The sequence below is a fragment of the Lygodium microphyllum genome, chromosome 23, assembly GCF_053477565.2.
Source record: "Lygodium microphyllum isolate KBCC chromosome 23, Lygodium_microphyllum_v1.1.10, whole genome shotgun sequence".
NCBI classification, from domain to species: domain Eukaryota; kingdom Viridiplantae; phylum Streptophyta; class Polypodiopsida; order Schizaeales; family Lygodiaceae; genus Lygodium; species Lygodium microphyllum.
Window position 1 is genome coordinate 71236048 of NC_141157.1, and position 17778 is coordinate 71253825.

A 17778-nucleotide genomic window follows, 5' to 3' on the forward strand; every position below is an offset into this window, starting at 1 on the left:
AAAATTGGACCGAGGCAAATCTTTGTACAACAATCCATGTCTCAAATGTTATGTAAAAATTTAAAGGAAACTAAGTATGGTCAAATGCACCCTAGAATGCTAAGAGTAAATCATGATGGAGTAAAGAGGCATCTATTACTAGCTCTTGAAAGTGGGTAGGATGGGATATAAGTATCTTGTATAGTACACAAGGGGCAAGAATGGCTTCCATATCTACTCCACCTTGGTGTAGACTTTGCTATCTCTCCATACCAACACAATGTCATGTGAGGATTTGATCATCTATGCTTTATAGGGTTGTGTTGGCTTGTGTCTAGGTGGTGTGGGTCTCCTAGTTGCTTTGATATTTGATGCCTTTTTGTATTGTGTTCCTATTATGAAGTGAATGCTATAGAAAGGGGCATGGCATGATGGTAGATCTATTGTTGATTTTGGGCTTTAATAGAGGTTAACCTCTCTCTCTCTCTCTCTCTCTCTCTCTCATACATTCATACGTAGGAGTCCAATGTACATTGACATCAAGGGGTGATAGATTGCTTTAGAGAGGGTTTTGGACACTTCAATAATTTGTGTGAGTATTTGATCATTTGTGGTTGATAGGGTCGTGTTGATTTGTCTTGATATCTGAAGCTCTTTATATTGTGTCCTTGTTGTGAAGTGGATGCTCTAGGAGGGGGGTATGGCATGATGGTGTGTTTAATGAAGCTAGTGATCTATGGTTGATATCTTTGATTGTGCAAATGTAGTGATCCCTCTAAAGACATGCATTAGAAAGATAAAGCTAGAGTGGAAGTGCACAAGCAGAAGCAAGAGCTATGGTAGATGGAGCAAGAGAGTAAAAGAGACATTGTATGTGAGAACTCCAATAGTCACAAGGTGTGATCGACTTGCCTTTGTTTAATAGTCATTGAAAGAACAAAGAATGAAGTGAGTGACAGGCATTTGTCACCTATATTGTACATGTATATGGGTATAGTGTATAGTGAGTAAATGTGGATGGTTAGGTACAAGTATCTTTATCTCCAATGACCTTTCACTTAGGGTGAATGTGTCTCAGTGAGAAGTAAAAGAAAAAAAAGAAGTACAACATGTACATAATGTATGGTAGGATGAGAAAAGATGTCATCTCATCTTATATCCATCAACCTCCTAAGAAAGGCATATCGTTTCATTGGGGGACCTTTGTGAGTTGACCTGCATGATTCATATATGTAAGAATCTTGACAAGCTTAATGGATTTTTACCATCTCCTTGATGAAGTAATAGCACATCTCAATGTGCTTTGCCTTTACATGGAAGATAGAGCAGGCCAACTAAATGGTACTCATCGAATTTGAATGTAGCGTAGGAGTCATTGTTATACTAAGTTTTGCATGCAGATGGCCTAACCATAGGGCCTTCTTGCAAGTCTTAGTGGTTGTAATATACTCGGTCTTAGTAGATTGAGGTCGTGCATTTTTGTATCTTAGACATTCAAGAGACAATATCTTTAACATAGGTAAAGATATATCCAAATGTGGACTTTCTATTGTCCGCATGTTATACATCATTTGAGTCAGTGTAGCCCATGACTCATGTATTTTGACTACCATAGAAAACACACATCTATTATGTCTTTTAGATATCTCGTGATATCCTTAACGACGTCCCAATATCGCTTGCTAGGTGTAGCTATATAACGTGCTACAACTCCCACTACAAATGTTATGTTAGAACAAGTGGCTATCATAGTATAGATCAAATTGCCCACTGCGGATGCATACATAACCTTGGTCATATTGGTCCTCTTATCATTTGTGGACAATCAACTTGACTAACCTTTATATGAGAAGGTAAATAACAACCAATAGGATTTACCATCTTGCATACGAAACTACTCAAGTACTCTGTATGCATTTCTTCTAGGACAAGTAGAAAAGTTCATTGGAGTGATTGTGCGTAATATGTATGCCGAGTATGTGTGAGTTTTATTCCATGTCCTTTATCTCAAAGCTCTTGTTGAGCTGACTCTTTAAAGAATCTAGCTTAATAAGAGCATTCCAAGCTATAAGCATATCATCAATATAAATCACCAAGATAAATAAGATTGCCAATCACGAGTCTTCTTCGCGTATAAACACGAATCCATATCACTATGGGAATATTCTTATGAATGCATAAAAAGCATCAAAATTATTGTATCACTCTCTAGGTGTGTGCTTAAGTCCATAAAAACTCTTCTTCAATTCACATAGTAGGTGTTCCTTGCCTTTCTTCACAAAGCCCTTAGGTTGCTACACATAAATCTCATTATGCAAGTCTCCATGTGAGAAAGCCATCTTCGTATCCATTTGATAAATCCAAATCCAATTGAGAAACTAAGGGCAAGACCAAGCATAGGATAGTCATCTTAACTACATGAGAAAAGACCTCATCGAAGTCAACACTATGCTCTTGCTTAAAACCCTTTGTAACTAATTCAGACATATATGTTGGCTTAGGGTGACTAAGGGTACTCTTCAACTTGTACACCCACTTGCATGGCAATGCATGCTTCCCATTATGAAGGAAACTATGTTGTAGAATCTAAGATATACGCTCGACTTTCTTATATACTTCAAATATACATGGCGAAAATTATGTTGGCACAGAGGGAGAATAGATGAGAGAAAAGAAAGATGTAGAGAGAGAGGTAGAGAAATTAGCAACACACTAGGGATTGGAAGATTGGCTAGTCCCCCCCCTTGTGGAGTTATATTATTGACAAGGAGCAAGCTCCTTCGTTACACATAAGCCAGTTCTTACTTGTAGATCTTGGAAACAAGATCAGGTTCCTTGCACAGTATACAACCGGCTAACACTTGTACAACTTGGAAGTTGGTACCTTTTGATCCTTCTTGAGTCTCCTTCTCTCTTACACAATATGTGTAGGGCTCTCCTGTTAGCACTTGATTGTAGCAGAGCTTCCGCAACACTTGCACCTTCTCTTCTCCGCTTGGAACTTGATTTCAGCAGAGCTTCCACAGCACTTGCACCTTCTCTTCTCCTCTTGGATACATGCAAAGTGATGCTTCCTTCACCTCTCTCTTACACCCAAGGAGAGTCTCCTCTTTTATAGGCTTTCAAGAGCTTCTCTTCTTGGAGAGAGAGTTGAGTTGATCTTCATGCAAGATGTGGTTGTTCCACTTTGCAGCACTAATTTCAAGATATCTCTTTGTGCGTTATTTGGATTAAAAAACGTCTAACATGAAAGTTGTAGATCTCGTTGTTTTCGATTACCCATGCAATCCGTTTTTAGAGATCATTTTTCTATTGCAAGATATTTTAAAAATGGATTTAAAAAAACATCTTTTTAAACTGTACTCTTAACTTGTGGTTCATGCAACCACCTTCAGTCATAGATAAGGAGAGTTCATTAGATTGCCTTGGGCCTCAACCTTAAGATTGAATTCCACACAAAAGCTTATATCATTTTAGACCTTAGAAAGATAAAATCACTTCTCTCCTCACTTCCAGAGGATCACGTCTCTCGTCTTTCTTAGTGAGAGAATTCCCTCTCTCGTCTTTCTTAATGAAAGAAAAGACCTTAAACCTTGACTTATAGGGGAGAGGATGATCCCAAATGAATGCAATGCTCATTACACACAAGTAAGCATTCCCAGGTGTCCCTGGATGCACACATAAATACATATACACAATGCTAATGCACTTCCTCTTCTTAGAACTCAATCCATATTCATTTATGTGTAACTCCTTGGTTCTTGTATACACTCTTACACTTGATAGGCACTTCTTTCCCCCTTCATAACTTGTATTGCATGTACTAGATATCCCTGTCACAGTGCTCTGATCACTCCATTAAGTGATGCACTAGGAATACTGGTCTCTAAATGGTCTCATGGCCATGCTAGATCATCATCAACACTTAAAGAAAAGTGAGTCATTAATTTATTGACATGAATTTATTAAATAGAGAATGTGTAATAAGCAATCAATTTAGTGACATCCCTATAGCTTCTAAATAGTTGACCTCAGTATACATCAATTATAAGAAGCTGAATGCGGAAACAATAAGAGATTACTATCCCTTTCCATACATTGACCATATGATAGAGACATGGTAGTAGGGAAGGAGGCTTATAGCTTCGTAGATGTGTTTTTGGGGTATAACCAAGTCCAAGTCACCCTGAAGATAGACTAAAAATTGCCTTCATGATAGAATGGGGAGTCTTTGCCTATAGTTATGCCATTTGGGTTAACTAACACACCTGTAACTTTCCAAATACTCATGTGCACCATTTTCAAGGATATGCTTAGGAAATGGCTTGAGGTATTTGTCAACGATTTATGTGTTCACACAAGTTGGGAAGAGAATCTTGAGAAACTCTAGATTATTTTTAAAAAATGTCGACAGTATCAATTGTCCCTAAACCCACTTAAATGCCAATTTTGGGTAAAGCATGACATCATCTTGGGCCACATTGTATCCAAAAATGGTATTACAAGAAACACTGCCAATATAAATGTTATTATGAACTTATCGCCACCCTCAAACACTAAGGGAGTGTAGTATTTCCTTGGATAGACTGGGTATTGTCGTCGCTTTGTACTTACCTATGCAGCTATCACGCAACCCTTGTACAAGCTATTAGCGAATTGGGCATGGGGACTGAAGAGTGTTAAGCTTCTTATGAAGCATTAAAGTAGGCTCAAATAATTGCATTTATTTTGCGAGCCTTGGACTAGTGATTCACCTTCCATGTATGCATAGATGCCTCCAAAGTTGCAATTGGGGCAGTATTGTGCAAACCTAGCGATGAAGACAATAAGGAATTTCTAGTGGGCTTCACTAGTCGACAACTCATAGAGGTAGAAATGAATTATTCCACCACCAAAAGAGAAGGCTTAGCTATGGTATATGCCATTAAGAAATTTCATCATTACTTACTCACTATGCCATTCACATTCTTTGTGGATCATCAAGCCTTGCTATATCTTGTGAATAAGGCTTGTGTAACTGGATGCTCTTAAACAAGGTCTATTAGAACGCTTGATTGTTGCATATTGAAAAGGTATTCTATGAACACATTTAGTAAATCCAACACTTGACCACACCTGTGTCTACCTCTCAACCAACACTTGTGAACATGTGTGCTGTAACCATAAGTAGTATTGAATCCGATGATGAACCTTTGATCTCGATTGTGTATCTTTGCATCTACCTCATTGTAGCTAGCTCAATTTTTGCCAACACTCTCATTGATGAGGGAACCGATCATAACACTTTACCATATTGCAATTAGATGTAATTAGGGTAGCCTTCATTGTAGCCAACCAAATCAACCCTTACAGAAAACAACCATACACCTTCTTGGGTCAATGTAAACTCATGATCACAATTGAGAGAGAGCGTATCCCACTCCTCTTCTATGTTCTTTCGAACATTGAGGGTGTAGGAATAGAGATTCTCTTGGGACATACCTTCAAATATCTCACCAACTATAATGTCAACTATGTTGACAAATGGATCCATCTTCAGTTTGTAGATACTTGTGTGATAGCATAGTGGCAGTGGAAACCAAAAAACCCCTCACATACCTCTATCTCTCAAAATCCAAAAAGATCTAGGCATTGGCCCTCATGATACCACTCTAAACCATGCCACAATCCACATACTTCATAGTGTTGGGTTCCTATCATACTGTTTAGCAGCTCAAGGCTATTACTAGAGATTCCACAAACTTTGGTTGCCCACTTTGCCCAACATTATTACTCACACACCAATCCCAACCTTCCCTACATCAACCTCTTTTATCCCTTTGCCTAACCCAACCCCTATAAAATCCCTACAAAATGCTCTTGTGCCAGACAAGGACCTTGCCTTCATACCTCTTTTCCCTTCCCCGCCTTCTTCTCCACGATCTTCTCCACCACTCGAATCAATCCAATCCATAACATGGGAAACCCTACAAAAATATCCACTACTTTCAGATGAGGATATTCTATCGGATGCCTATACCTCAGCCCGTTATTGGATAATCTCGTATTGACCCCTATCCCTAGCCCATGTATAAGTCACCCCATGTTGTTCTATGTCCATACCCAAAAAATTGTTACCAAATGCTTCACACTCTTGGACACCACTTTTGGCACCTTTGGCAAATTGTTTGTTATGATGGACATAGGTATGGCCGACTCCGACATGGTTGCACTAGCTTCTCAATGGTATCCTACATGGAAAGAACATGAACACCTCTTTGGTAGTAAGAGCATTCCTATTTTGTGATTTCAAAGCTTGGGCTCCTTGTTGAAGGTTGAATTTTTATACCCATGGTAATGAGAGGGGAGAGAGAGAGAAACAAGTTACCACTAAGAAAGGAAATAGACAAGAGCAACAAAACAAGGGAGGGGAAAAAGATGAACACTAAGCTTTTTGATAATTTAAAATTAACTTAAATTGTCATTAATTATGATACAATTCTAGATATACCATTAATATAAAGTGAAAGAGATCTTATGTCATTAATGTAAATGATATCATAATCACAATTACGAGACAATAAAAATAGATATTTATGATAAACATTTATATGAATATTTTATCCAAATCTATTTATATAATAATTTTTAGTTTTTTCAAAAAATAAAACTTCTGTATGGAGGCTTTGCTCTCATTGGTCTTGAAAACATACTCTCTACATCCTAAAAGGTAATTTTGAGACCTCAAAACTCCCCTTATGGATGTAACCATCATTAGACTCAGGCTGCACTACATTTATCTCCTCAATCTTCCTGGACTTACTAGGGATAATCCTACAATAATCAAGATTTGCATTATCCTACGCTTTTCCCTTGCCTTTCTTATTGTACATTTTATGGCACTATAGCCTAATATGACCGTGTTGTCCATAATAGTGACATATCAAAGAGGATTTAAGTCTGTAGGACTAACCATGAGACCGATTATTGCCTTAGAAATTTCCCAACAATTACTCACACTTGAGTTGTGGTGTGCCAATTAGAAGATGTAAGGTTGTGTCCCAATCCTCTACATCATAAAGCTCAGGCTTTATGACCTCTAACTTTAATGGTTTAACCTACCTCTTTTCCACAAAGACTTGCCATATTTGTGCCTTCCAATATTGGAAGTTATTTCCATCAAGTTTTTCAATATTGAAAATAGCACTATTGATTGATGGACCTACCATAATGATTGCAAATGTTTGCAAATGACAAGAGTACATGTTACTATAAATTCAACAAAACAGTCCCAAAATTGATACAAAAGTGTAGGCAAAAAAGAGGGTATAGCTGTCTACAAATTGTAATCAATAGAGTGCTAAAACAACTGTTTGCTCTCCAAAAGAATGTTGAAATTTGTAAATACAGTAATATTGAGATAAAGATAATAATACATATCAATCAAACTGTGGGCAAATAACCAAGAAATCAAGCTCCCATTTCTAGGGATATCTAGGTAGCAATCAGAACATAAAGAATGCAACTAGTAGTGATTGAGCATAAATCACATGTACCAAAGACTGTCATGAACTCAAAGTATTAGTAAAGCATATATCCCATAAGCATATACATCATGCATGTAGAAGATCTCAAGAGCAACTGTAGAGATCAGCCAAATGCACAACTGATTGAGCAAAGAGCAATGGTACTTAGTACACAACCAATATGCACATATATATATAATTGAAAAATTGCTAATAGAGGTAAGTGCTAGTTAGTGTCCAAAGCATCCAAAATGAAATTATCCCACAAGTAGAGGTAATTGCAACCAATAGCATATAAGAGAGAATATATATGAACCAAGAGTCCCACTATCTTAAATAACCAAGCTTTATTATAAGTAAATATAAGCCTCGCCTACTAGAAACAAATCTAGAATGCAAAGTGAGCAAATAAAGCTCAAGGTATGTATATCAAATCATTTGAGATGTCCAAGCATATCACAAATACATATGGGAGCATAAGTGTCCAATGAAGTTTTAATACCTATAAGTGACTAAGCAAAAAAGCTCAAAACAACTAAGAAAAGCTTTAGTACATCAAATGTAGCTCAAATCAAAGTCCCAATGTATGTCATAACCATATCTCGGCTCATACATCACTGTTTGACATCATTGTAGACATGTCGTATACTTGAAATACCATATGGGCACAATAGGCATTCAAAGTATGAAGCTCAATATGCTTATTTCCCAAACTATTATTATAGAAATAAACACTTCAATGATTGAGGCAGTGAAGATCTAATCAATCCAAAAACCTTTCTAGAGCATTAATGCATAATTCATGCATTGCAAACATTCTCCCCACAAGCATCAGTATAGCATAAACCAATCAAATGCTTATTGTCCAAACCAAAATAGTTCTATTTTGTGTAAAATAGAGAACTAAAAACTGCTTAAGAATCAAATTTGTGAGTGTTAGATTTGTGGCTCTCATTGCGACCTTCGTTTTTAGCTATAGAATTCTTGAATCCAATATTGTGTGCAAAAGTTACAACCAAAATACAAAAGTGTTGCTAAGCTACCGTAGCTATCCCTATGACTTCTATAGCATGATTTATATCCACTCAAAATGGATAGAGTGGCTACTTCTCAGCTCAATAAGCACTCAACAAGGTTGAGCTAACCCTTGGGAAGCTCCTTGACAAGTCGAGAGATGATATAACTCAATGCATACCTTGGATAAAGAAGCTTTTGATACTAGTTGAAAGGTAGAGCCTGAGTGAAAGCACATAAGTGGAAGTAAGAGCTATGGCAAATGGAGCAAGAGAGAAAGATATAGAGACACTATATGTGGAAACTCCAATAGTTACAATGTGTGACTAGCCTTCCCTTATTCAATATTCATTGAAAGAATAAAGAATGAAGTGACAATGATAGGCACCCGCCACTTGCAGTGTACAACTGTGCATGTGTACAGTGTATAGTAAGTAGGCACCTTTACCCCCAATAGTATTTTTCATTAGGATAATCACTCCAATAAGTTACCCAAAACCATCTCTTAATAAGCAATGGTATCTCCTCTCGATCTCATAGTAGATTGGACTTCCTACATATGAGAGAGAGAGAGAGAGAGAGAGAGAGAGAGAGAGAGAGAGAGAGAGAGAGAGAGAGAGAGAGAGAGAGAGAGAGAGAGAGAGAGAGAGAGAGAGAGAGAGAGAGAGAGAGAGAGAGAGAGAGAGAGAGAGAGAGAGAGAGAGAGAGAGAGAGAGAGAGAGAGAGAGAGAGAGAGTCTATGTGTCGCGCATGCATGTGCATGTGTGTTGATGAATGAATTGTTAAGAAAAATGTTGGTTGCGACTTGGAGAGAAATGCTAACAAGCTCTGAGTTGTATGGTGAGAGAGAAATGTTGATGAGCTAGAGAGAAATACTAATGAGTTGCGATTCATGTGGCAAGAGAGAGATAGAGTGATTGGAGAGAGCTGACTAACTATTGGAAAAGATAGCTATATAGATACATAGATACATACATATGTATGTGTGCACACACATGCAAAATAAAACTTCACCTTTTGTGGATAACTTGAATCAATGCAATGGAAAGAAAAAAAGATCTTCCCATTTATTCACTAGATTGTGCCACTACAATTGGAACCCCAAGATTGTTTTATGTGTGTGTGTGTGTACACACACCCCCCCCCCAAACACATATGTATATACATGTGTATAAATATATATGTATCCACACACACACCCCCACACACACCCACACATATGTATCTATGCATGTATGTAGATATATGTATATGTATGTATATATGTATATATATGTGTGTGTGAATGTTTGTTGAGGTAAAAAATAGCCCATGAATAGAACCATGTACAATGATAATCGCCACTAGCCTCACATTGTGATGTGCTAAATGGTGATTAGTGACATAATCATCAAAGAAGGTAAAACGATGTATAATAAAGTGCCCGTATGGGGATTAAAAAAACAAAGAGGATGGGGTGGATACATGGAGCAACACATGACTCATGTGGTTGAATAGCGATACACTAATGACTAGTTCCACCCAATCAAAATTGGTGGTATAGTATGCCATACATCCTTGATGATACAGTATGGGGGTAGGCTCTATAGTGATCCCTTTGCTCTATTAGGTATTGCTTGTGTCACTACGGAATCTCCCTTGCCCCCCTCTAGTGTAGCTTCTTTGTCTAGTACCCCTACACTCAAGGTCGACATGCTGGTCATCTAATTTTCCTTTGCTCTATTAGATATTGCTTATGTCACTATTGAATCTCCCTCATCCCCCTCTGGTGTAGCTTCTTTGTCTAGTACCCCCACACTCAAGGTCGACATGTTGGTCTAATCTCATTAGCTCTCTTGAATATCACCCTTTGTTGGGTAGGTGCAGTGTGTGTAGTCATAATTTGGAAGGTCGACATGTTGGTCTAATCTCCTTAGCTCTCTTGAATATCACCCTTTGTTGGGTAGGTGCAATGTGTGTTGTCATAATTTGGAAAATATTGGTGAGTTGTGATCCCCCCCATACAACCCCCCCCCCCCCCCCCCCCCCCCCCCCCCCCCCCCCCCCCCCACCCACCCACCCACCAAAAAGAAGAAGAAGAAACTTGATTATAGTAATGAGGAACCTTAGAGTCTCAAGTAGGAACTAACCTCTATGGTGGTAGTCTAGGGATTCCATGACTAGTTTGAGGGAGGTGTCTCCTTTGAATAGTGTGGGGTATCTAGCTTGAACTATACTAATAAATTGCAAGGAAAATTGAGGATAAAAATTTATTTTACACATTATAAGCCTTATGCATAATACTTGAACTTGTGTAGACTAATCACTAGGGACTACATATCATAAATTACACCATGTATAGGCCAAAGGCTAGTATAAAAGGTGATAGTTTGTAGGGAGATACATTTAAAGAGGAAGATGGAATCATACATAATGAAAGTAGAATAACAAACAGGATACTCAGACAGGAAGTGTAGGTGAAAGAAATAGTGAGCTTAAGTAGGATCCAAAAGATAGGGGCTCAATGTATTAGGATCAAGGTGTAAACGAAATCATTTTAGTCACAATTTACAAGGGGCTTAAGTAGGATCCAAAAGATAGGGACTCAATGTATTAGGATCAAGGTGTAAAAGAAATAATTTTAGTCACAATTTACAAGGGAACCCAAACTCTTACCATTGCTACTAAATGAAGGATAGTTTGGATGACCTTAAGTAGGTGCTCAAAAGTGATGCAATGAATGTAGTAGACTTACAGTTGTATGTCATCGATTTATAACACTAGCCCATTAATGAATCATGCAAAAACAATTGAGAAAGTGAACATAATCTCGATGCTAAGGACAAGATAAAGGAATTTGTGGAGCCTTATATGACATTTGAGTGGGGAATCCTCAGATGTCAATCACAAGCAAAGATTAAGTTTAAGAAGGATGCATTCAAAGAAGATTCATCTATTGATAAGAAAACAGGAATCCATGAGCCCTTACATGACATTTGAGCATATGGAACACTTGCATGTCAATACAAGAAAATGCAAAAATTTAAGAAGAACGTACTTAAAGGGAAGTTAAAAGATCATGTTTAGCACTCTTCACCTCTCTCAATTTGCTACTTAAGAGAGACAACATTTTGTTTTCAACCAATAACATGTTAAAGAAATTTCAAAACATGTTACTAATGATTAGTATTTCATGCAAATAAAATTCTTTCTTTCCTTCAAATAGAGTCATCTAGAGATGCAAATTCACTAAAGTGCCTTGGGGAACACATGTGCAAATGTCATTTCTGAGGGATGTTGTAAGTCATGTTGTTGGGGTAAAGGCGCCTCCACCGTGCCGCCCCATGTATTACTACACTGACAGTACCCGCCACTGCACACTGCAGGTGGCAGGCGCCCGTCACGTCACTTTATTCTTTACATTCACTTTAGTGACTAGTAAATAAAGGAAGGCCCGATCACACATTGTGACTGTTGGAGTTCCCATTTCTTGTCTCTCTCTTTCTTGCTCTTGCTCTCCCGCCATAGCTTGTGTGCAAGCTTCGATCCTTCTCACCTTTCAACTGGTATCAGAGCTTGGCTTCCTCTTGCTTGAGCTCGACTCGGTGCTTCTCTACCTTCGCATCGACTTCCTTCACACATTGGATCTCCATCCCGGCAGCCATATCCGATCTCCCCTAGCTCCCGTCACTCCCGGCTTCCCGAGCATCTTCCCGGTCTATTGAGGCACCTTCAAGGCATTGTTAGTGAGGTATTTGATCATTCTTTCAGGGTTTTATTTCAGTCTACAGGTTGCAAATAGCAAGGGCAGCCATGGCTTCAAACCCTTGAAGCTTATTCCCCTCATATTGTGCCTTACACTTATCAAGGCTCAAAGAGGCTTGTCATAGGCCTTTGATAGGCCCTTCTTGAGCCCCCCATTACCCCCTTTCAGCCCATGTGGAGCAGCAACAAGTTCAGCACCAACAAGGTAGATTGCGCCATTTTTTCCAGGCTGTTAGGACTCGTCTACTTCAGCTCCACACTTGGCCATTGCTTCTTGCTCTCTACCAAGAGGGCTATTAGACTTCATGTTTGATGTCATTCAAGCTTTGGGCATTGGTCTTGATCATTCGGGGCTGATTTCTTCAGATTTGGGACTGTCATAAACTGTCATAACAGCTTGAAAATAGGGCAGCACCATTGGCATTAGCATTTGTTGCTTACACTCCATTCCGGTTGTGCTATTTGATGCCCGTATGCAGTCTACTTGATGCCCGAATGCCTTGGGAATGTATGCACATGATTATGCCATGATTTTGGCCTGAAATATTGGCTGATTTGGGACTGTCATTTACTGTTATACAGTGCTAGAAATAGGGCAGCCACACTTGGCATTGGCATTTGATGCTTATACTCTACTCCGGTTACCTTGTTTGATGCCCATATGCGGCCTACATGATGCCTAGTGCCTTGGGAATGTATGCACATGATTATGCCATGATTTTGGCCTGAAATATTGGCTGAAATTTCTCAGTTTTGACAGTCAAACTTGGCTGTAATAACAGTGGGTTGAAGGTACTTTGGATGCTTTGTCACTTACCTATTGGTACCAGATGTATGCTTTGAGATTTGCCATCATGTATCTGACATTTGAGGATGACTTTGAGCTCATGTTTGAGTCTATGGAATGTATTTGAGCTATGCATAAGCTCCGTCTTGGTTGGTATTCACTGGCATTTGGACCCACTTGGCATGCTCTTGGACCGCTTATGCCTCATGTCTATGCTTGACAGTTATGCTTCATACATTACATGCTTTGGTTCGTGATATATCCCGCTTGGTTCATCTATGCTTTACCGACATTGGGAGCTTTGCCTTGGATGTATTTGAGCATTTCCGACTCAGTTTGATCATTTACTTGGTTGCTATTGGATGTCATTGAGTTGACATAGATCTTATTTTGGGATTATGTATTGCTCGTTGGTTGCTTCCATCAGTTGCTTCATGTATGTCATGCTCTTGGATGCGTCTTACGCATTGACTTGGTCACTTGTCACTGGTACTTTGTCTTGGGTTTCTTGAGCCCTTGAGCTTGTTTGTACGCCTTTTGTGCCAGTGGGAGCATCTTGCACGCTTACTTGACCTTGAGCAGGGATTACATGCTATTGGAGCAGTTACATGTATTGGAGCAGTCTATGTCATTGAGCAGTTACAGATGTATTGAGACTTTGGGATTATACTCCGATAATTGGATGTTGCATTGAGTATATGTCTTGGTTCACAGGATGCTTATGAGCTGAGTCTCAGTTTTGGATCCACTTTCTTTTGAGTAGACACCTATTTGTGTCAGGTTTTGGCAGCTGTAGGTACATTTTGCCTAGATTGTCTGGGGGTGTGCCTCTTACTGGCAGATGCTATTTGACATCTCTCGGTGTTATGCTCATGTATTTTCACTGTCATTTGGCTTTGCTTTGTCCTCTTTATGCCGGCTTTGGACCTAGCATTGTTTAGTTGACATTAGATCCAGTTTTGGGACAGTTTGCTCTCATTATTGCAGTTTTGAAATTTATTACAGCAAGCATTTATTGGTGGATTGAGCAGTATTTTTTATGTTGAAATATCCTGATTTGGTGTACCGCACCTAGTACTAAGTAGGTAGCATTTTTTGGCACACTTTTCTCGCCATTTGGAGCTCATTTCAGTGGATTTTGGGCACTTTCTGCAGTAAAACAACAAGCAATTTTAGACTGTCTGTGCATTTCCAGCCTGCATTATGGCGTCCTCTTCAACTAATAATGCCATATTTAACATCACAAAGTTGGATGGTACCAACTACTCTTATTGGAAGAGTCAAATTTGGCAGGTCTTGGTGCAGAAATCTCAGATTAAGCCACTTCGGTTGAGCGGGGAGCAGCCTGAAACTATGGACAATGACGACTGGCTTGAACTTGATGAGCTATGCAAGTCCACGATTGTATTGTCTCTCACTGAACAGGTACAATATAATGTATTTGAGGAAGCACAGATTGCATGGGATCTATGGAATAAGATCAAGAATCTTTATGATAAGAAAAGTCCGGTGAGTCAGATGTACTGGTTGAAGCAGCTTATGGATCTGCGCATGAAGGATAATGTGACTATGTCTGCTCACTTGAGCCAGTTCCATGCTATACTGAAGAACCTGACTTCACAGGATATCACATTTGGAGAGGAAGTAACTCCTCTTTTCTTGCTTGGGACTCTGAATGAATCATGGGATGTATTCTGCACTGCCCTATGTGCCTCTAGTGCTACTCTGAAATTGAATGATGTTGAAAGCGCTCTTTTGCAGGAAGAGGTTAATCACAAAAACTTGGATGCCTCTCGTGTTTCACATGCTTTGACAGTTAGAGGCAGGAATGATAGGAATGAACGTGGGAATGGCCGTGGCCGTGACTCTTTGAAGGGTCGGTCTAAATCTCGTGGAAAGTCACGTAGTAAGTCGCGTGGGCGCAACGCTAATGTCACTTGCCATCATTGTGGGAAAAAGGGCCATATCAGACCACGGTGTCATGAGTTGCGCAATGAGAAGCACAAGGATAAGGGGAAAGAGAAAGTGCAGGAGAAGTCCTCTGATCGCAGCATAGTACCTGCAAAGTCCAGCGTTAAGATTGAAGAAATTAATGTCACGCAGACCGAGGATTCCGATGGTAGTGATGAGTTCATACTTGCAGCTAGTTCTTCTGATGCCTCACACTTGACTGAGACATCTAGTATGTATGCACAGTGCTGGTTATTGGATTCAGGTGCGTCCTTCCATGTGACGCCTTATCGTGAGTGGTTTCACTCTTACCATACTGTATCTGGATCAGTCAGACTTGGAGATGACAGGTCTCTTGATATTGTGGGCTGTGGAGATATTTAGTTGTAGTTTTCCACTGGTAGTTTCTTTTGCTCAGGGATGTACGTCATGTACCTGCGCTTACGCACAGTCTTATGTCTGCAGGACAGTTGGATGATGCAGGGTTTCATGTCTGTTTTGGGGATTCTGGCTGGATATTACCAGAGGCAGACTTGTGCTTGCTAGAGGTGCCAAGGTTGGCAGCCTCTATCCTCTTCTTGTATCTGGGTCTTCTGTAGACCATGTTTGGGCAGTGGGTTCTATCCCACATGTATCACTTTGGCATGCCCATTTGGGGCATATGTCTTTGAAGGGAATGAAAATGTTATCTGGTTTGCAGTATCTTCCGCCTTTGGACTATGTATGTTTTGACTCGTGTGATCATTGTCTTTATGGTAAGCAGAATAGGTCTACGCATAAGAAATCGGGTAGGCCATGCATGAGTGAGCCCTTGGCTTTGGTGCATTCAGATGTTTGTGGGCCCATGCCGTGTATCTCTATGGGTGGCGGGAAGTACTTTGTTACCTTCATTGCTGATTTTTCTAGGAAAGTGTGGGCTTATCCCATAAAGTAAAAGTCTGATGTCTTGGCAGTCTTTCAGCGTTGGCTTACTCTTGTTGAGAACCAGACTGGGTATAGGCTGAAATGCCTTAGAACTGACAATGGGGGGGAATATGTCTCACGTGCTTTTGAGCAGTTTTGTGATGACAGGGGTATTAAGCGTCAGTTGACCGCCCCTTATACCCCCGCCCAGAATGGTTTGGTTGAGCGCATGAACAGGACTATTGAGGAGCGTGTCCACTCTATGCTTAGCCATGCAGGCCTACCACAGAGCTTTTGGGCTGAGGCAATTAGTACGGCAATGCACGCCATAAACCGATCGCCTTCTAGTATATTGGATTTCCAGGTTGTAGAGGAAGTTTGGGCTGGTAAGCCACCCTCTTATGCTCATCTCCGTATCTTTGGATGTGAGGCATTCTGCCATGTGCCCAAGGACAAGAGGAGTAAGTTGGATCCAAAGAGCATTAAATGCATCTTTCTTGGTTATGGTGATTCAGGAGAGATGGGCTATTGCCTATGGGATCCGTAGGCGCAGAAAATAGTACACAGCCATGATGTAGTCTTCCATGAAGACAAGATGCACATGCAACCTGAGAAGGTGGTTGAGATCCGCAGAGTGATCTTTTAGGAGGAGCCTAGAGCTCTTGCACAGCCAGTTGGAAAGCCTACAGCTGCAACAGATGCTCATGGTTAGCATGTTGGATAGTCAGCTGGGCAGGCAGCAGAGCCTGCAGTGAGACGATCTGCTAGAGACAGACGTCCACCTGATAGATTTCAGCCCTCTATGCATTATGTTTTGGTTACAGATGCAGGAGAGCCTTTCACTTATAATGAGGCAATGCCAGGGGTGACAGTCACTCTTGGGAGAGGGCTATGCAGTCTGAGATTGACTCCTTGCATAAAAATGAGACTTGGGATTTGATTGCCTTGCCTAAGGGCAAGAAGGCTTTGCCATACAAGTGGGTGTACAAGCTGAAAAGTACCCCTGGACACCCCAAGCCGGCATACAAGGCTAGATTTGTAGCAAAGGGTTTTAAGCAGGAGCATGGTGTAGACTTTGATGAGGTCTTTTTCCCTGTGGTTAAGATGACCACCCTGCGCTTGGTCTTGGCTTTGGTTGCTCAGCTTGACTTAGATCTATATCAGATGGATGTCAAGACGGCTTTCTTACATGGGGACTTGCATGATGAGATCTATATGGAGTAGCCTAAGGGCTTTGTAGAACCTGGCAGGGAGCACCTAGTGTGCAAGTTGAAGAAAAGTCTTTATGGCTTGAAGCAGGCACCTAGGGAATGGTATCATAAGTTTGATGCCTTTATGCAGTCACAGGGCTACAGCAGGAGTGCTATGGATTTGTGTCTTTACACGAAGAAAGCCCGTGATGGTTCATTGCTTATTTTGGTACTCTATGTGGATGATATGCTGATAGCAGGGAAAGCTCATGATGATTTAGATGCTCTTAAATCTCAGGTGAAGAAGAGCTTTGAGATGAAGGATTTGGGACAGGCCTCTCACATACTTGGTATGCGCATTAGACACGACAAGCATCAGGGACTCCTCTACTTGTCATAGAGGGAGTATATTCATAAAGTCCTTGAGCGCTTCCGCATGCAGGACGTAAAGCCTATTGGCTATCCATTGCCTTCTTATGTGAAGGTATCACAGGCCGATTGTCTGCAGACAGATGAGCAGAGGGCCGAGATGGCCCAGATCCCTTATGCTTCAGCCGTGGGCAGTTTGATGTATGCCATGATAGCCACTCGTCCAGATATTGCCTTTGCAGTTGGTGTTGTGGCACGCTATATGGCTACACCTGGCAGGAAACATTGGGATGCTGTGAAGGGTATCATGAGGTACCTAAAGGGCACAACAGATATG